General features: G+C 43.4%; 1 long non-coding RNA gene across 1 annotated transcript; it reads right to left on the bottom strand.

The window, feature by feature from the left end:
• Positions 1 to 12,972: 12,972 nt before the first annotated feature.
• Positions 12,973 to 15,149, bottom strand: LOC119714596 (uncharacterized). The gene is made up of 3 exons (XR_005261961.2): positions 14,787 to 15,149; positions 13,839 to 13,977; positions 12,973 to 13,149 (listed from the first exon to the last, which is right to left on the bottom strand). It is a non-coding gene; the product is annotated as an uncharacterized lncRNA (long non-coding RNA).
• Positions 15,150 to 17,055: the final 1,906 nt, after the last annotated feature.

Raw genomic sequence — 17,055 nt, 5'->3', positions numbered from 1 at the left:
CCCCAGGATTCATTCTTGCATCATTGCTAATAAAAGCTATAGCATGCTCTCTTGGGCTGCATGTGTGAATATCTAATTGTTATCACCTAAATACAGACAGGCATGAAGACAAAGCATGAGGCTGATGTTTGTGCCTGAAGAAAGAGTGTTTCATCCCCTAGCTTGGATGCTGGGATCATGTCACACTGCCATGTTTCTCCGCAGTATATGCAGCAAATCTCTGCATTTTCATCTTCACAAGTGAAGCAAAAAGTTGCACAAGGACAGAAGCATGGTTTAAACTTCATGGATCTGTGCTTACTTAAGTTACATGTAACTCTAGTAACTTGCAACCGCTCAAGGCAAAAACAAACTGAATGATCACGAGATTATTGTTCTCTCACTGTAGGGAAATCTGCCTCATCTTCTATAACAGGCTATTCATTAACTAAATGCACTATCCCAGTCACTGTAAAGCAGCAGACTATTCACAGCCAGAAATAGCAATGGCAGAGAACACATGTTGGAGATCACATTCCTCCCCCTACCATGAAGATACCAAAGCAACTGAACAGAAAATCTTCAAAGTGGAATTAAGCCAGCCATAGCAAAACTTTAACCAGAAAGAGGTTATTTAGTAAAGCCCAGTACTGGAGGCAAGCTTCTAATGCATGCCAGGTTTTTATCAAGACTCACTCACTCAAAGAAGAAACATGGTGGAACTATATCAGCAAGACAGTGAGTTTAGTGACTTATGCAGAAAATGTTCCATTTTTAAAGTATCAGGCTTGTCTCCTGTCCCAGGGCACAGCACAGGTCCTAAAAAGACATGCAGACATCATCTGCCCCACGGAGGGTGCAGCCTGTCATTGCTGTTACCAGAGAGAGAACACCCTGTGTGAGTGGAGGTAGATCTTGCAAAGGAAAGAGAGACAGCCTCTCCTGCACTGCAATTTGTGGTCATAAGCACAAGATCACAAGGCAATGTGGTTTTTAACCTAGAGAGAGGTGTGTTTAACTCATGATGAGCTTTATACAGAAAAAGACTCTTTTCTCTAGCAGCATCCAATGCTCATCCTCCATCTCTTCTTCCTGTCATGGTTTTTTTTTTTTTTTTTTTTTTTTTTTTTCAGAAACCCTTTCAAGGTTCATACAGCTGAAGAAAAACAAGAAGATGGGGTTTCTCTCCTCTACCCCCCCACTGAGATGATTTTATCACACAATAGCCAATCTAAATAGTGTTCAGTATGGTGCAAACCATACTTTGCATGCAAATGTGAAGGCAGTGTTACCACAGGAATGAAGTCTGTTGAGATTCAGGGTGAGGAGAAACTGGATGCTTTCCTCAGAGCAGCCCCAAGTGGTTCAGCATGAGGTTCACCAATTCAGGGAGAGCAGGAGTCATATCACTCCTGCTTTTGCCAGGCTCTTAGCTTTGGCTTTTCTGCTCAGTAGGAGACATTTTCAAATTTGGGAAACCAACAGGGAGCTAGCAACAGGAAGATTTTTCCTCTACACATTGTCAAGGCATTCAGACTGGCCAGATACCTTTTATATCAAAGCCAAAACAACTGAATACTTTCTAGTTGGTATCAGGTCTCTGTTTACCATCCCTGTTCAGCTGCAGAGAAACAGTAAATTACTCCCTGCCCATACAAAGACTAGGGCTTCGTGGAAAGACAGGTTCAGCCTGCTGCATTAACTTGGCCCTTTGGATTTGGGCTTCTGAAAACCCTCAACAGCTTGATCCCATGGATTTTACACAGTGCCCAGAGTGACATCATCATCCAGCCACTGCTGCTGGTGCTTTAAAATCCCTGTGCTGGAGGCACGGGCATACAAATGCACTAATGCACTACACAGCACTGATCACCATTTCCCAGCAGTGTGCAGCTGACATGGGTCATGGAAATTTTCTGTCCTGATGCTGCTCCCATCCCCGTGAGAGCATCACAGCAGACTGTCAGAAGAACTCACTTGACAACTGTCAGCCATCAGAACTAAGTAACAGGGTGCAGTCTTGGAAAAGATGTCAGTCATATGTTCCTCTACCCGTGTTTGAAATCCCCCTTTTTGTTTTTATCTTTATTTGCTAATAACCCTTCAATGGTTGCTGAAAGCTGGGAATGCAGAGTATGCAGAAAACATACTTGTCCAGCTGTGTTCAAGAAGAACAAGGATATCAAATTGATCTAGTATGTTCTCATCTTATCTATCCATGCTTTGCGAACCCTTAGCTAAGCTCCTTCAACAATTCATACCTCCTGTTCCTTCTGGTACTCCATGTCAATATTGTCTGTTTATGCTGCAGAGAAGGGACAGGCTTTATTTGCACAACAATAAGTACAATGGGACCCAAACTTGGCTAGGATATTTGGTGGAGTGAGTTCCCACTGCAGATAAGACCTGAATTTTATCCTTATTCTGGTTACAGGCTGAAAGACACCCACACTTATTCAGGCTAGGATTCAAAGGCAACAAATGGCAAGCTCAAAGGTGACAGATAGCTATTTCTACCCTTGCTATGTAAGCAAAGAAATTAGCAGGCTGTAACCACTCTGGCACAGAGAGCCTGGAACAGACTCTGAAATTGACAATCACTGATGTTTGTGTTAACTGAAAAAGAAAGCAGCAGAAAAAAGAAAAAGAAAAAAAAAAAAAGTAGAACAAAGAACAGTAATACTTCAGAAAGTTTCCTGTTGAAAACAAGGAAATCTCAAGCACTGACAGAATGCAACATCGGCTGAAATTTCCAAAGAGCAGAAGGACCAATTTTAAAGTGCTCAGCATGCCCGGTCGGGGCCAGGTTTTCAATTTAGCTCAGTTCCCATGGAGGCAGCTAAACAAGAGCCAGATTTTTAAAATCACTCAGTATCCAGCTGTTTCCACTGCAATACTTCTGGCCCAGTTTTCAAACAGAGCTCAGCACCACCCAACAGGCTGTGCCATTTCAAAAGCTTGCCCTGAGTGCCTCTGCACCCAGGGTCATTGCTTCAGTGACTACCTGTTGGAGGGTCTGGTCACCATCATTCCTGTCTTCTTGCTCCCTTTCTAAGCCCCCATGTTGTCCAGATAATGTGAACAATAAAGTAACTTTTCTGGGTGTAGAAGGAGAGGGAGTATCAAGAGATGCACCACATATAGGCTGTGGCACAATGAGCTTCAGGGATCTGCCAATTTACCAGGCTCTCCTGAGCTGTGAGAGCCAGCTGTATGCTTTGACCTGCCAATCATGCTGACTCATGTCAAATTATGTCATCTTCCAAATGTCTGGGAAGATTGAGTTTGGAAGTCTCTACCTATTTTAATATGCAGACAAAACCAAAAGTTTCTTCTTCCCGAAGCCTGCTGGGAAGCTGAAAAGACAGCAGGCACCATGATTCAGGGAAGGCTGTGTGTCAGGTAATGTAGAATTTTATCTGTGCATCACCACATTTGTAAGAACTGCAGTCTTCCTTTATCAGCCACGTCAGTGCGGAGCTTTCTGAGGGCTGGAGTAACCCCTTAATAGAAGCCAGTCTGGGAGCCCTAAGCCACACACAGCTCTGGCAGTCCCTTCACAACTTTCCTGAAGCTTGCAGGAGGTGCTCAATGCACAGCCAACATGGAGGGGAAGGATAACATCCTTAATTTAGCACAGGGGAGGAAGAGCAGAAATTCTCAGGAGGGGAGTGGTCTGCCAGAAGTAAAGGAAATGCAGAGTTCTTCTCTCTTGTTTGGGCTGTTTTGTTGTTTGTCTGGTTTTTAATTTTTCCTTTTATTTTAGGTGATGATTCCAAGAGATGCACATGTACAGAGGAGGGCAGAAAAACAGAGTTTATCAAAAAGGCAACCCATAGCACAGAGAACCTCAGGCTGCGCACACTGAACTACTGGTAGCTGAAGACACTCTTCCACTTTCAATGGTAGTTTAAAATGTCTCTTGCTCACACCACACTCCCTGAAAAAATAAAGAAAAAAAAAAAAAAAAAAAAGAGGGTTTTGAAATGCAGGTGAAATTCAGTCTCTTTAAAAAAAGATGCTGTTGTTCATTTCCCTGTTGGAAAGGGACGTAACTCCCCATTTGAAGCTTCCTCCTCTGTCATTCCTTCCTCTCATTTTCTCGAGCCCCCTTGCTGTGTGACCGTGTGACATGCAGCCGTTCTCTGAGAATTGAGAGAGATATTGGCAGTTTGGGAGCTGTTGTTCCTGCTTATGTATGCAAAGAACATAATTGCTAAGTGCATCATCTGTTGTAATTTACACATCTACACATAGCTCAGATCAGGGCAGCCTTCACATGGGGATGCAGTGCCTTATTTTCTCATTCCCCACTTCTTTGGGGTGGGAAATGTTAGGTCTCCTGGCCCTCATTGTGCAAGGTGCTATACAAATGTCCCAAAAGGTGGTCCCTCCCCCATATAGCTTAAACTCTCACTGCAGCTGAAAGGAACCAGGGCAGGAGACAGTATTCTTTCAGCTCTGCCACTTCACACATGGGCAGTGCAATTGTTTGAAATGATTTGACTAAAATCCTACATGGAAGTCTGCAGCAGGTGTGAGAACTTAACAGCACCAGAGCCAGCATTACAAAAACGCTCGGCAGTCACAGGCGCAGCGAAGCACAGCTCCCAAATGTTATCTGAGCAGGAGGCAGACAAGGAGCAGGCAGCGAATACCGGTCCGCAAGATAAAAATAGAAGCTCTATAATAATCAGAGGACAAGGGTCTTAAAAAAAAAAATCAGAGAGAATGTGAGAGGGATTTTCAATCAGTTTCACTGTCAAATGTTTTGACTGTCATCATCAAAGCGATTTGACTTCTCACAATCTTCTGCAGCAGAGGCAAAGCCTAAACCTTCAGCCACCAGTCAGTAAGGGCCCCTGCCTGGAAGTGGAGACTGCACAGCCTCATCTGAGACCTCAGCAACCAACACTGTGCTCCACGATGACAGGGAAGTGCGGGTGTCGGCCCCTTCCTACTACCTGTCCTCTCTGCAATATGTCAGTGGGTTGCTTCTCTTGGACTATTCCCCCTGGTGACCCTCTATGGCCTTCAGCAATAAGCTCTCGCTGTTCAAAGACCCTTTTGGGTTTCTGGCAAACCCAACAGATGTTTATGCTAGGATCCTTTATTCTTCAGCCTCCAGCCATGTTGTCTCAATGGACACCGTGGAGCCTCATCTTTTTTCCCTGTGTCTGGAGTGCTACATCTCCATTTAAGCAGAGGTTAGAAAGAGAAAAATTTCCCCCCACGTTCTTTAAAAAAACACAGCATCTTGAGTAAACACAAGGGGAGCCCATTTAGCATCTGCCACTATTGGCCTGCCGGTCCCCCTCTCTGCCTGGTGTAGCAGAAAGCTGAGCTGTTGGGTGCTACCTGCACAGCACTGATGGCAGCAGGGGAGCTGGGGGCTTGGGCAATTTCCTGCGTTGGGCATTTTACTGCCTTGGGTATTTTCCATGCATGAACCTTCTGGTGACACTTTGCATGTGCATTCAAAGAGCTTCCTTTCCTCCGCATGTGGCTCCCAGGCTGAACCACAGCCACTAGAGGGCATTTGGAGGACACCAGATCAATGGGTGAGCAGGTGACCCACCACCAGATGAGCTAGCAGAGTCTGCATGACATGCTGCGCCAAGCTATGGTGTATGGCAAGTGGTCTTATCCCAGTACCTCCCTTATTTTGCCTTTCTTCTGTTGCTCCTGGGTGTTCCTAGTCAGTGGCTTGCAGCAGACCTGTCACAGGTTGTTCTCATGGCCGGTCTGGGTCTGCTGCTGCAGACAGTAGCTGGGGTGGAGCAGGGAAACTGAATAGATGAGGTTAACACTTTTAATTTCACCCTTTAAAACAGATATGGATGTAAATATCAGATATAGCTTTGTTCCTCATTTGTAATCAGCTGCCTGCAACCCCCTCATGTAGGTTTCCTTGATATTCAGACAAAAGTCTGTGATTTTCTCACCTTTCTTTTTCCATCTACTCTCAATGGAGAAATCTGTCCTCAAAAGGCAATCTTTAGGCAGGTCACACTCCTTTACTCTCCATACCAACCTTTTCCAAGCCTGTTCCAGTAGATGGAAGAACTGAATGTGGTCTCCTCTACTCTCAATGCAGGCCATGGCCCTCAAAACACAAAATATTTGTAGGGACTTCACAACCATGTAATTGTCTGCCTTTCAAAGAGAATGTCTGACACAAACCATATCCTTTCAGTCAAGCTTGAACAGCTCCCCTGGTGGTCCTCTTTTCTTCTACATTAAAAAAAAAAAAAAAAAAAAAAAAAAAAAAAGAGAGAGAGAGAGAGAGAGAGAGAGAGAGAGAGAGAGAACAACGTTGCAACATTACAGAGCAGCAAATGGGAGTGTTTTCACAGCGGGTTTCCGTGCAGACAAATCCCCACAGGAGAACAGGAGAAGCTTGCATTACAGGGATCCAGGTTTGTGCGGTTGGCAGATGCTCTGTACATACTGGAGAAAAGGGAAAGGCAGGTTGAGGGTGAGCTTTGGCATGCCCTGGGCCAAGAAATATCAGGTAAGAATGCCAGGGTTGGTGCTTGCCTGTTTCTGGCTTTTTTTTTAGAGTCTGAAAATGACCAAGTAGCACATCAGTTATTTCCAAACCCAACTGCCTGGCAATAGTTCAGATTCTCAGGAATGCCCCTCTGAAGTGACTCTTGAGGGACTGCTGCTGGGAAACCAAACTCTTTCAATAAAAGTGACAACTCCTTTTACAGGAAAAAAAAAAAAAAAGACAACACATAAGTTATGACCAAAACAGGTCATGTTCTACAAAAGCAAAGAGGGAAAAGGTTAACAGCATGCTAGCCCTCAGATATCTTCAAGTTGGGTCAGTTGGGCTTGTGGTGGGGATTGGAAGCCCCATGGGTGCAAACTCAGAGGAAGACCTGGTCTCTGCTCCTGGTGCAGCAGCACAGCACCGTGACTCACCACCACCACCGTGTACCTGGTGCAGCTGCTGCAGGGCAGGAGAGGAAGGCTGCTTTAGCTCAGGGCACAAACCCTGTGCAATGGAGTGAGCACCTCTCTTCTCTTGGGGACAATCCTGCTGGTCATGGGAAGTATTAATAGTGTGCTTGTGCTCCTAGCTGTGGTTGCTGCACCACCTTAGCTTTCAGGAGCTGTGCTGGGTCTGAGCACATCAAACTTTACAGTCAACAGAGGCCCTGTTCATACAAATTCACTCTTCAAGTCTTCACAACAGCTCAGGAGGCAGTACCAGGATTATTTTCATGTTAGAGTAAGGGATGAGAGATGCTTCTTCAGGGCATAGTAGAGGTGTGGGCAATGACAAGAACCTCAAATTGTTATTCTGAGCCCAACGCCCAGCTTTTATGTAACAAATCAGCTTTCACAGACATTGAGTTACCTGTCTCCATTCACAGACTAAGGCCTGGCAAACTACAAACTGAGCTAATTGGTATATTATTCCCTTAAAAAAGAGATTAAACAAACACTTGTACTGGGAAGCATGAACGATACATTCTGCCTGGAGGAAAACATATTATCTCTCCAGCAGGCGCACTCAGATCCCCAGGGCTCCTAAGGAAAGTCAGGATGACACTTCCTTGTTTTAGACAGTTGGGGGTTTGAGAGGGCTGAATAACTGAGTGGGGAGCAGTGGGGAAAAATCTCTCTTTCCCATTCTCTTCTCTTCTGACTGTCACACAACAGCTGCTGAGCAGGCTTCCTCAAAGTCATTATAGCAAATGCAGATTACACATCATACACAACAGGCAGTTACTGCAACTCTTGACAGGTCCATCCATTTGCAATTTACAACACACTGGTTTCAGCAAGACCACAGAAGCCACTGCAGATCAATAAGCTGTGTTGTTTTTGTTTTTGCTTTTCCACAGCATGGGGCACTGCTTGGAAGGAGGGCTGAGTTAAATAAATGATTTCTTTCCTAGACTGAATATGGGTCATTTGAGTTTCATGGTCAAAACTCCTTAATGCTGCTGGTTTGAGGGTAGCTATGTCTGTTTAGGCTGCTGTGGTGACACACAATGGGAAAAGAGTAGTGTGGCCATAATCCTATATATCACAAGGTCCTTGGCAATTACCTTAGATTGCTATGTGAATTCAGATAAAGACTGCATAATTTACACTGGAAAAGGCCTTTGGACACCATGTGGTGCAGTTCCAGCTCAAAGTAGGGCTGTTGGAAAGAAATGCTGATCTGAAAGAATGTGTTAGCTTCAGTGGCAATTCATACATGTCGGGTCTCAGGCACAAATAGAGGGTGTGAGCTTCACAAATCAGGTATTATCAGTTACTTTACCAGCAGGCAAGGTTTCACAGGTATTGAATGTTAAGGTGAATTGAAATCAGATGTTGCAACCCTAAGATACCACATTTGTGGAATCTTCTTGCCTTTTGGCATGCAAGTCTTACATTGGGATGTTGTTGGGACAGCTGGCTTCCAAGTCCCAGGGAAGACAGCATGAAAAAGTTAATTTTGCAACATCAAAGGGAGTTGGGAAATGATAGAAAAAAACTTTCATCACGACTGAAAAATGATCTTGTTTTGGAAAGGTGTTTTTTCTCCCCAATGTTGGTACAAGTGTGGGAAGTGCTGGGATACAGAATAACCTTCAAACAAAAGCAGTGGAAGATAGGTTCTACAGAAACTGACTTTCTACATCAAATTATGGTGCCTGCTCTGCTTTTTATGCAGTCAAGGGTCTCTGCTGGTGGGCGAGGCAAGTGCCCCAGAAGGCAAACACAAGCCTGAAGTACAGAGCAGCTTCTGGCTTTGTTGGGTTTCCTGTTCACTCCTGTCCTAATCCCACCTCCTACTCAACTATTTGGAATGGATAATCAAATTAATGTAGAGATTTTTATGCTTCTCGGACTAAGGCTTAATTATATAAAATACCATTTTTGGCTGGCTAGTGGAATGAGGTCTCGATTACACTTTGGCCACTGCCACATTTTTTCAATATTGGAGCCAGAGGGGATCTTCCTGGGAAGACTAAATTGCAGGCAGAGTAGCTTTACTGAAAACAGCACTGTTTTCCTGTACCTCATCCATAAAAACAAATAATCACTAATAATGTGAATTGAGCAGATTTCTAGTGTAGCTGGCTGAAGCAAGTATTTGTCTTTTGTTGAACACCTTCTGTTGCACTCCACAAACACAAGCTGCTAGAATGACCTCAGCACTTCTTCAGCTTTTATTCAAAGTCACTGAGATGTTTATGGTTCAGTTTCCTCCCCCATCTCAGCAATAAATACCTACACAGCAAAGACCAGTAAATCTGCCATTCAAGCAGCAAAAACAACAACATGCCAATCCAATGAATGACTCCCTCACATTGTTTTTATTATACAAAGAGGGCTTTTTCTGTACTTCATCCAAGAATGCCATCCTGCAGGGGATACTTTATAATAAACCGGGGAGGTCCAGCAGAGATGGGCAACAGATCAGAGGAAAGATAGTGTCATGTACAGTAAAACAGAGTGAAAAAGGAACGAGAACATACTTATTTTCAAGCATTTTCTTAAATCTTGACCCCATGATTCTGCCACGTTCACTTTTCTATACGCCCTATGTTTTTGTGGAAGTAGCCTTTTAGACATTCTTCATAGCTGTATTCCCAAGTACCTGGATATTTAGTCAGTGCTTTGTATGGTTCACTCCTGATTTCAAAGAAACCAAAGTATTTTAATACACTTTTTGCTGCTGACCCACTAGTAATGGATGGTCAGCCTGAAGATACTTGAAGCAAACTGTTTGCAAGGAATTCGAGAGCTTATATGTTGGTATAAGCTCTACAAAGGGTATTACAAACTGTTAGGAAAAAAGCAATCTGTCAGAATGTAAGCCTGAGCATACAACATTTGCGAACTGAAGAAAAGATTGCTTTCATTGGATAATTTGCTTATTACCATTTGTTCAGCTCTGGAGCACGTGATAAAGCAGAAAGGAAAGCAGTCCTGTAATGCCTTTTTCTATCTGAAGAAAGCAGAGTAATATTGCTCTGATTTATAAAGGCAGCAGAAAATAGGGTTAAAAAAATAATCTTGTTCCACTATTGCAGCTTTGCTGTAGAGATCTTGGGTAGATGTGGCCTCTCAGCATTTTTATTTCCCTATAAAGATAGATTTTCAACATTTCCTTACCACATAGGAATAAGGATAAAACACCTGCAGACAATTAAAAAAAAAAAAGTCCTAAATTCAAAAGCTACAATCAGATTGGCTCAGAGGTTTATGTCCTTAAGAATTTGATTCTTTTCTATATCTCAGGGCTCAGCCTGTGGCAGAAGCATCTACGCAGGTTTTTATTTGTTTGTTTGTTTATTTTTTTCCTTCAGGAAAAAAAGCCACATGGCACTGTGATACTAAGGTATATACAGAGATTTTTATGCGCCCCATTGAAAGGAGGAGGAAGAGAAAACAACTGAGATATTTGTGCGTGTCTAGTAGATTTACCTGGATAGATGGCTACACTTCAAAAAAGGCATTTACTTGAGGAGGCATGTTTCTAAGCCTGATCCCAAGGAAAAAGTAAAAGTGGCAGAATTGAGAAAGAAGAGGTAGCCAGAGCCACTCCTCATTGATGCAGGGATGCTGAAAGATAACAAAGGGGGTTGGACAAACAGAGCAGGGAATGTGATCTTCAGGGCAAGAGGGAACCATGCCAACAGTGAAAACAAAAGGAAGAGAATCTGTCACTTTCTGCAGACAAGGTAATACTGAAATGAACTGCCACTTGGGGCAGCTGAAAAAAGGAGATCCTGAAAGGAGGTCCTGAAACAGGTTGCAGTGTTGGAATCATGAAGGGAGAAAAAGGGAAGAGGACATGGGGAGAAAATCTTGAAAGCCAGGAAGGCCAAAGCGCCACAGCAAGACAGGAGTAAGGTCGGTGTGCTGCCTCAAGTCCCAGCAGTGAGGGGGATATGCAGGTACACCAGCAGAAGAAGGGCAGAGCACCGCATATCTGCACAGAGAGAAGGGCACCACAGCTCAGAGCGTGGCTGCACTGCAGCTCACTGAAGACAGCCATTTCCATGAGAAGGAGAGACAGACACACACCAGAGTGGTTAAGCACCAGCTGTGCTTATTATATTTTTAATGGCTTTTTTTTTTTTTTTTTCTCCTTGCCTTGTACAAACAAACCTAATTTTTAACAGGATATTGTCCTTCCACTGCTTTTCCCTGCAGATGATGCTCTGGCAATATCTCCTGCCCTAAAATATATACTACATTATAATGATGCTGCAGAGCACTACATGTCAAAGAGACAGCAGCAAGAACTTCACTTTGATAACTCTGCTGCCACTGCAACAGAAGGAACAAAAGCCCTTTAAAAAAGAGATGGTCTGGCTGCTCCTAATTAAGGTGTTTAGCGCGCTGTATCAAGAAATGGCACAAAACCATGACATAACCCCTTGGGCAAAGCACGAGGCCTGATGGACAATGGGGTGATTCCTTTTGCTGAGCCTGGGAGCACCTGGCTGATTACAGAGCTGCAATAACAGTGCTTACAGGCAGATCCTGTGCCTCTGTTACACTCTTTGGGGGAACACAGGAAAATTAGGGGGCATCCCCTCCAGCAGGACCCAGTGCTGAGGGATGGCTGTCTGCCTGCAGCAGGAACAAGGACCCCCTCCATTTTTCTTGCAGAAAGATCAATCCTAAGAAGAAAAAAAAATGTCAGCTCTTAAAAACCCAGGACCCCCACTATTTGAAAACACCCTAATAAGGACAAGATAGCAGCTTGCTCCTGTCTCCTTTGTCTCTCCCTGCTGTAAACTCCTTACCATACTATGACACAGGGCTTAGCATACTATTTCTGCAGGCCTGATATAAGAGCTATCTGCAGAAAGATCATCTAAGACATCTCTCTCAGATACTCAGAAATCCTGAAGACAACTTTATGACAGAGAGCTGGTGTCATCCCAAGCACCAGGAACACAATTCAGTTACGCATCTGTTGTAGAAGCAGAGCCAAAACCACAACAAAACCGTGCAAGTTTCTGCATTTTCTAAACTGCAGAGGACTGCGGTCTGAAATAATGCTGAATGTCTGAGCTGCAAGGGGCTGTATGCAGCATGATACTTGTCTATCTCCAGCCTTGCTCTACACAGGGGGCAAGGGCAGAGTTCCTGCAGGTATGGTAGTGGAGCTGTCTGCAAAAATAGGCTACTTTGAAATTGCGGGTTGAAGACAGAGTAAATATAATGTAATTTCAGACCACTGTTACTTTCTAGAAACATCACTTTGCCTAAATGCCCTTGCCAAACATCCAATTCACCGTGAAATAGGAGGGTCTGGTAGGGCTAGCACCGGGCAAGCATGGAGGCACCCTCTCAGAGGGTCCTGGGATGCTAGCTTTGTAAAGCACATCCACAGGGAAAGTCTCCTCTGCAGCCCTCATTTCCTGGGCACAACAGACCTGCTACCAATCCAATGAACACTGTTCAGCTTCAGGAAACAAAACAGCTCTCAGTCCCTCTGCTGAAGTTTGCTGGCTTTGCATCATAACTGGTCACATAATCCTAATTGCAGTGCTTTGGATTTTAACCACATCCTTCTTAAACAGGGGGAAAGCTCGATACATAAATCTTCCTGCACTTACTTTTGCATGCCAAATTATTTATAGAGCATTTAGAAATGCTGCACTTAGCCAGCATTTATCCCTGCTGCTGTGGCAGTTTCAGTCTCAGTGACTTGCTCACTCAAGACATAACACTGAATTTTTATTGTGAGCACTACCCACAAGTGCCAGTGTGATAGCACAGCAGGACAGCTTAAGATGCAAACTCCCCCACCGAGCTGTATCCACCTTTCTGAAGAGAGCAAGCCTATGCATTAAGTTCTGCTTGATTCCCCGCACCATTCACAAGCCCTGTGAAAAAAAACCCAGCCCCCTTTTCTAGGGCTTTGAAACCACAGACACCCAGGTGCCCATCAGCCACACAGCCTGCTGCTTCCAGCCACGTCCTTCCCTTTGTCTTGGCCTCACCTGGTATTTGCAGGCTCCCAAAAGAATGCACCAGGAGGGGGAATCCTTACCAGAACTGCCTGCCCCCAGCACCAAGTGGCGTGCCCGTGCTGGCAGTATGTTGAGCTGGAGTTGGCTGCAGCAGGCACGGGATTACAGGGCTCGGCCCAGGTGGGTTTTAGATCAGCAGCAAGATTGCACTCTGTTCTGCCCACTGCAAAAGTACAACCCTCCCCTCAGGTCAGAACAGAAAGCCTTCACCTCACCTCAGCTAGACTTGACAAGTACTTGCAGTCATGTATTCCTACATAAATTGCTGCTGTTGACTTCACTTCTTGAAACAGAATGAATCAGATAGAGCCATACTCAAAAGGAATTAAAAAACAAATTATCTTGATCTTTTTTCTGCAAGCAGCAGAAACTTCTGCATTAGCTAACATCACAGCAAGCTGAGAACAGATGTTGGAAATAAAACCTCTTTTTCTTAGACTAACAGAAAGCAGTAGCCCCATGGTTCCCCTAGCATTTGTGTTTTATCTCATACTGTGAAACAATCCAGTTACGAATTCTACTCCTCATCTGTCAATAGTTAAAGTGCTTGTAATAAGGTCTTGAACTACACATTCAAAAGTTGATGACTAAAGGTGCCCCAAAGCTTTAAAGACAAAACAAACAAAATTTTCTTTGGGGAGGAGAAAGTTTTATCAGCTTGCAGGCGCCATGAGTAAATGTAATTCTCATCCCAAGAAAACGTAATGATCATCATGAGAGATTTACTTTCTTTCTTAAATGGACAACTAGATGTGGTCAGAACTTATGAGTTACAGGAAGAAGGAGTGGGGCAGATGCCACAATGCTCTGCACTTAGCTTCGAGACATAAAACAACTCAATCCTTCTCTCACCCTCATTTTCCTCTTTTGCCCAGGTCAAGGTCAGGACTCCAGTTTCAGTTGCCACTGAAATGTGTCTTCTGTGTAGAACAACTCCAGGAAAACAGTCGTGCTTGACAATGACCATTTCATCCCTTGTGAACTGGAGCAGCTGGGAAAGCACATCCCAAGGTCAGAGTTAAGGAAATGGTCATTCCCCTGGTCACTTCACCAGCTGCCAAGGCAAATGTCCTTCCTGTGGTTAAACTGGTGCACACAGTCTTAGTGAGCCTCAACAGCTCTCTGTGGAACTTCCCTCTGTGCCATTGTGTGGGGTTCTGATGCTACAATCCACAGCTGTCCTCAGGCTTTGTCACATGTATTCATTTGTCACACCAGTGGTTTTTTACCTACCACACGGGTCCACTGGCAGGGGAGTGACTTTGTGAGAGCAGTCTTTGCACCTGCCCTAAAACAGCCATCTCTGAATCTAGGTTGGGAAAATATACTAAATGCTAATTCCTCCCCTCTGTTAGCCAGTCATGGGGACTTCCCGTACAATGTCCCAGTATCTATTTCTCAAACCACCATTTTGACTGTGATAACATGAGCATATTAATCAAACTTCTGGTTTGAGGAGCACTCAAAAAAACCCAACTCTGCCATTAGGAATCTGTTCTCATGACTGTGGTGCATGAGTTTGTGCAGCACAGGCATCTCCATGGCTTTTAGCCTCTGCTCCAGCCTACTCTGGGAGAGCTGGTCCATCACCACACAAGTTACAGCAGCTATGGGATATGGCATTTCTTAGGTCCATGTTATATCAGTGATGATCATTCAGCTTCGATTTGGGTCCCTATTGAAAGTGTTGAGTCATTTTAGTCAAAAAGGTAGATACAGAAAGGCCACAGTCCTGCAGCCATGAAAAGGATATATTTGAAGAAAAAATGGAAAATAGAAAAAGAAATCTCTGGTGCTTACCTGGAAGAAATAACTTATTTCCTGGGCAGGTTGCCTGGGCAATGGTCCAATGCACTGTGTAGCATTGTTCAGAGATCTTGAGCTCATATTATAGCCTTCAGTGAAAATCCCATCATGATTGGGATGCCTTCATATCCCTTCACATGCTTTACTACTTACTTACGATTTACTACTAATAGTTAAATTTCACTTTTCATTCCTTCTTCCTTTCTCTGCTCTGTAAGATTCTGTGGCATGTCAGCAGGTATTTGCCCTCACATTGTTCCTTTGAGTATGTTTCAAAGATCATACTGCCAAGAAACACTGCTGTAGCACCAACCCCCCATATTGACTGGGGCTCTCACTGCAGCTTGCTCTGTCAGAGGTGGGTAGTGTGGTGAAGCAGATCTGTGACACCACTGCTCTGCATCATAGAGGCAGGAGTAAGATTTGGGTCTTTCTAGCTCTGCTGAGTCTGGGACTGATTCTGGCACTCTTGTGCATGCAGAGAAGTTACAACACTGAACTAGCCTTTACTTGAGAAGCTTTCCACAAAATGCAACCTAGATCACAGAATCTCAGAATCATCTAGGTTGGAGGAGACCTCCAAGATCACCTAGTCCAACCTCTGACATAACACTAGAAAGTCCTCCACTAAACCATATCACTAAGCTCTACATCTAGACGTCTTTTGAAGACCTCCAGGGATGGTGACTAGATGATAAAGCTTGTCTTAAAGCCCTAGTGAGCACATGTATTTGTAGCCTATCCTTTACCAAGGTGAGGAAGCATGCATAAGGAAACATCCCATCCTCTCATTCTGATGGTAGACTCAATGGTTAACATGCATAGTAGCATATTAAAGTTTTCAGGAACTGATAAAATAATACTGCACAATAAACATTTACAAAGAAAACTCAAATAAAAACAAATGAATTTTCTTTCACCCTTAATATGCAGTTGGGTTTTTGGTTCCACTTCTTTTACAGCCACAGAGTTTTTATAGAACTATGGGCTGAAATTTCAGGTAACACTAGCTAAAAGAAATATTAACTATTTTGTTTGTCATATTTGAATTAATGAATGAGCCATTTTCGTTCTCCAAGAAGTGTTCAATATGGAAATGTGCCTTCTGGGAATGCAAATAGCTGAAACAATATATTAGGCAATCATATGCAAATGAAGATTTGCACAGGTGTAATTAAGAACAGAAGAGACAAACCTGTGTGCAGAACTGATTTACAGTCAAATTCACCTGCCTTGAAAGCCCAGATTAGGTTGCATGCTGATTAATAAACCGGTGTTTCAGTGCTGTTGGATTATCAGCAGAATGGTGAAAAAGAGCTTCCAACTGTGGAGGAACCTCTTAAGGTGGAATTGGTTTAAATTGGTTTAAATAGTGCCAATGTAGGGCCAGTGTGAGGAGGGGGGAAATAGCAGCACATTGCAAGAGCTGGAGACAAATTTCCCAAACATACATGCAGAACAACAAGCCATACAAATTGTTGGAGGTAGAAGATAGTGTCTGGCTTTCCAATACTGCACAAATAGATAAAGAATATTCTTTATTTTGAAGAACTTGCACTTGCAATACGGAATTAAAGCCAAAAGACTACTTGGGATGTAAATAAAATGTTAGGAAGTTGCATGTAGAATGTGGGAGTCATCGTAGACTTCTAAATGTATGCAACTCTAAATGAAAACTATAGCTCAAACTAGATTACCCACTACTCAGGAAGTTTACTAAATACCATCACAGAAACAGACTAGCTCAGTTCTTTACTCCACCATTATGCCAATCAGCCAAACCTGATTTCAAAAAACATCAGAAAACAGAAATATATGAAAGAATCTAAATGCAATTTGAGAAATCTTCTGTCTTCCTTGTAATTAGTTAATACTTAAAGCATTTAACAACCAGCAGATGTCTCTGCAGCCACCTGACCAGTGATATACAGGAAAAACAAGGGGGGAGAATTTGATAAGTGGGCATTTCTTTTAAAGAAATCTTCCAGAAATGTCAAACTGACATAGAAAATTCTGAAAGACCATTCAGAGATTGACAGCATTATGATAGCACTCCCTAGGAACGAAATAGCCTCTTACCTTGGATTTATAATTAGCAAAATGAATGCCTAAGAATGCTAGCAGATTGGTTAATCTGAAATAGGAATTATTTATTTTAGTCATTTTTGCTCATATTTTTCAGCCTATTCCCATTACCACGTGTTCCATAAGGGCAAGATTGTCTTTGCCATCCTGGGAGCTGACTGTGACTGTAGAATAGACT

The sequence above is a fragment of the Anas platyrhynchos genome, chromosome Z, assembly GCF_047663525.1.
Source record: "Anas platyrhynchos isolate ZD024472 breed Pekin duck chromosome Z, IASCAAS_PekinDuck_T2T, whole genome shotgun sequence".
In the NCBI taxonomy this organism is placed as follows: Eukaryota; Metazoa; Chordata; class Aves; order Anseriformes; family Anatidae; genus Anas; species Anas platyrhynchos.
The sequence above is the reverse complement of the archived record's forward strand: the minus strand, read 5'-3'. Positions and strand labels throughout refer to the sequence as shown.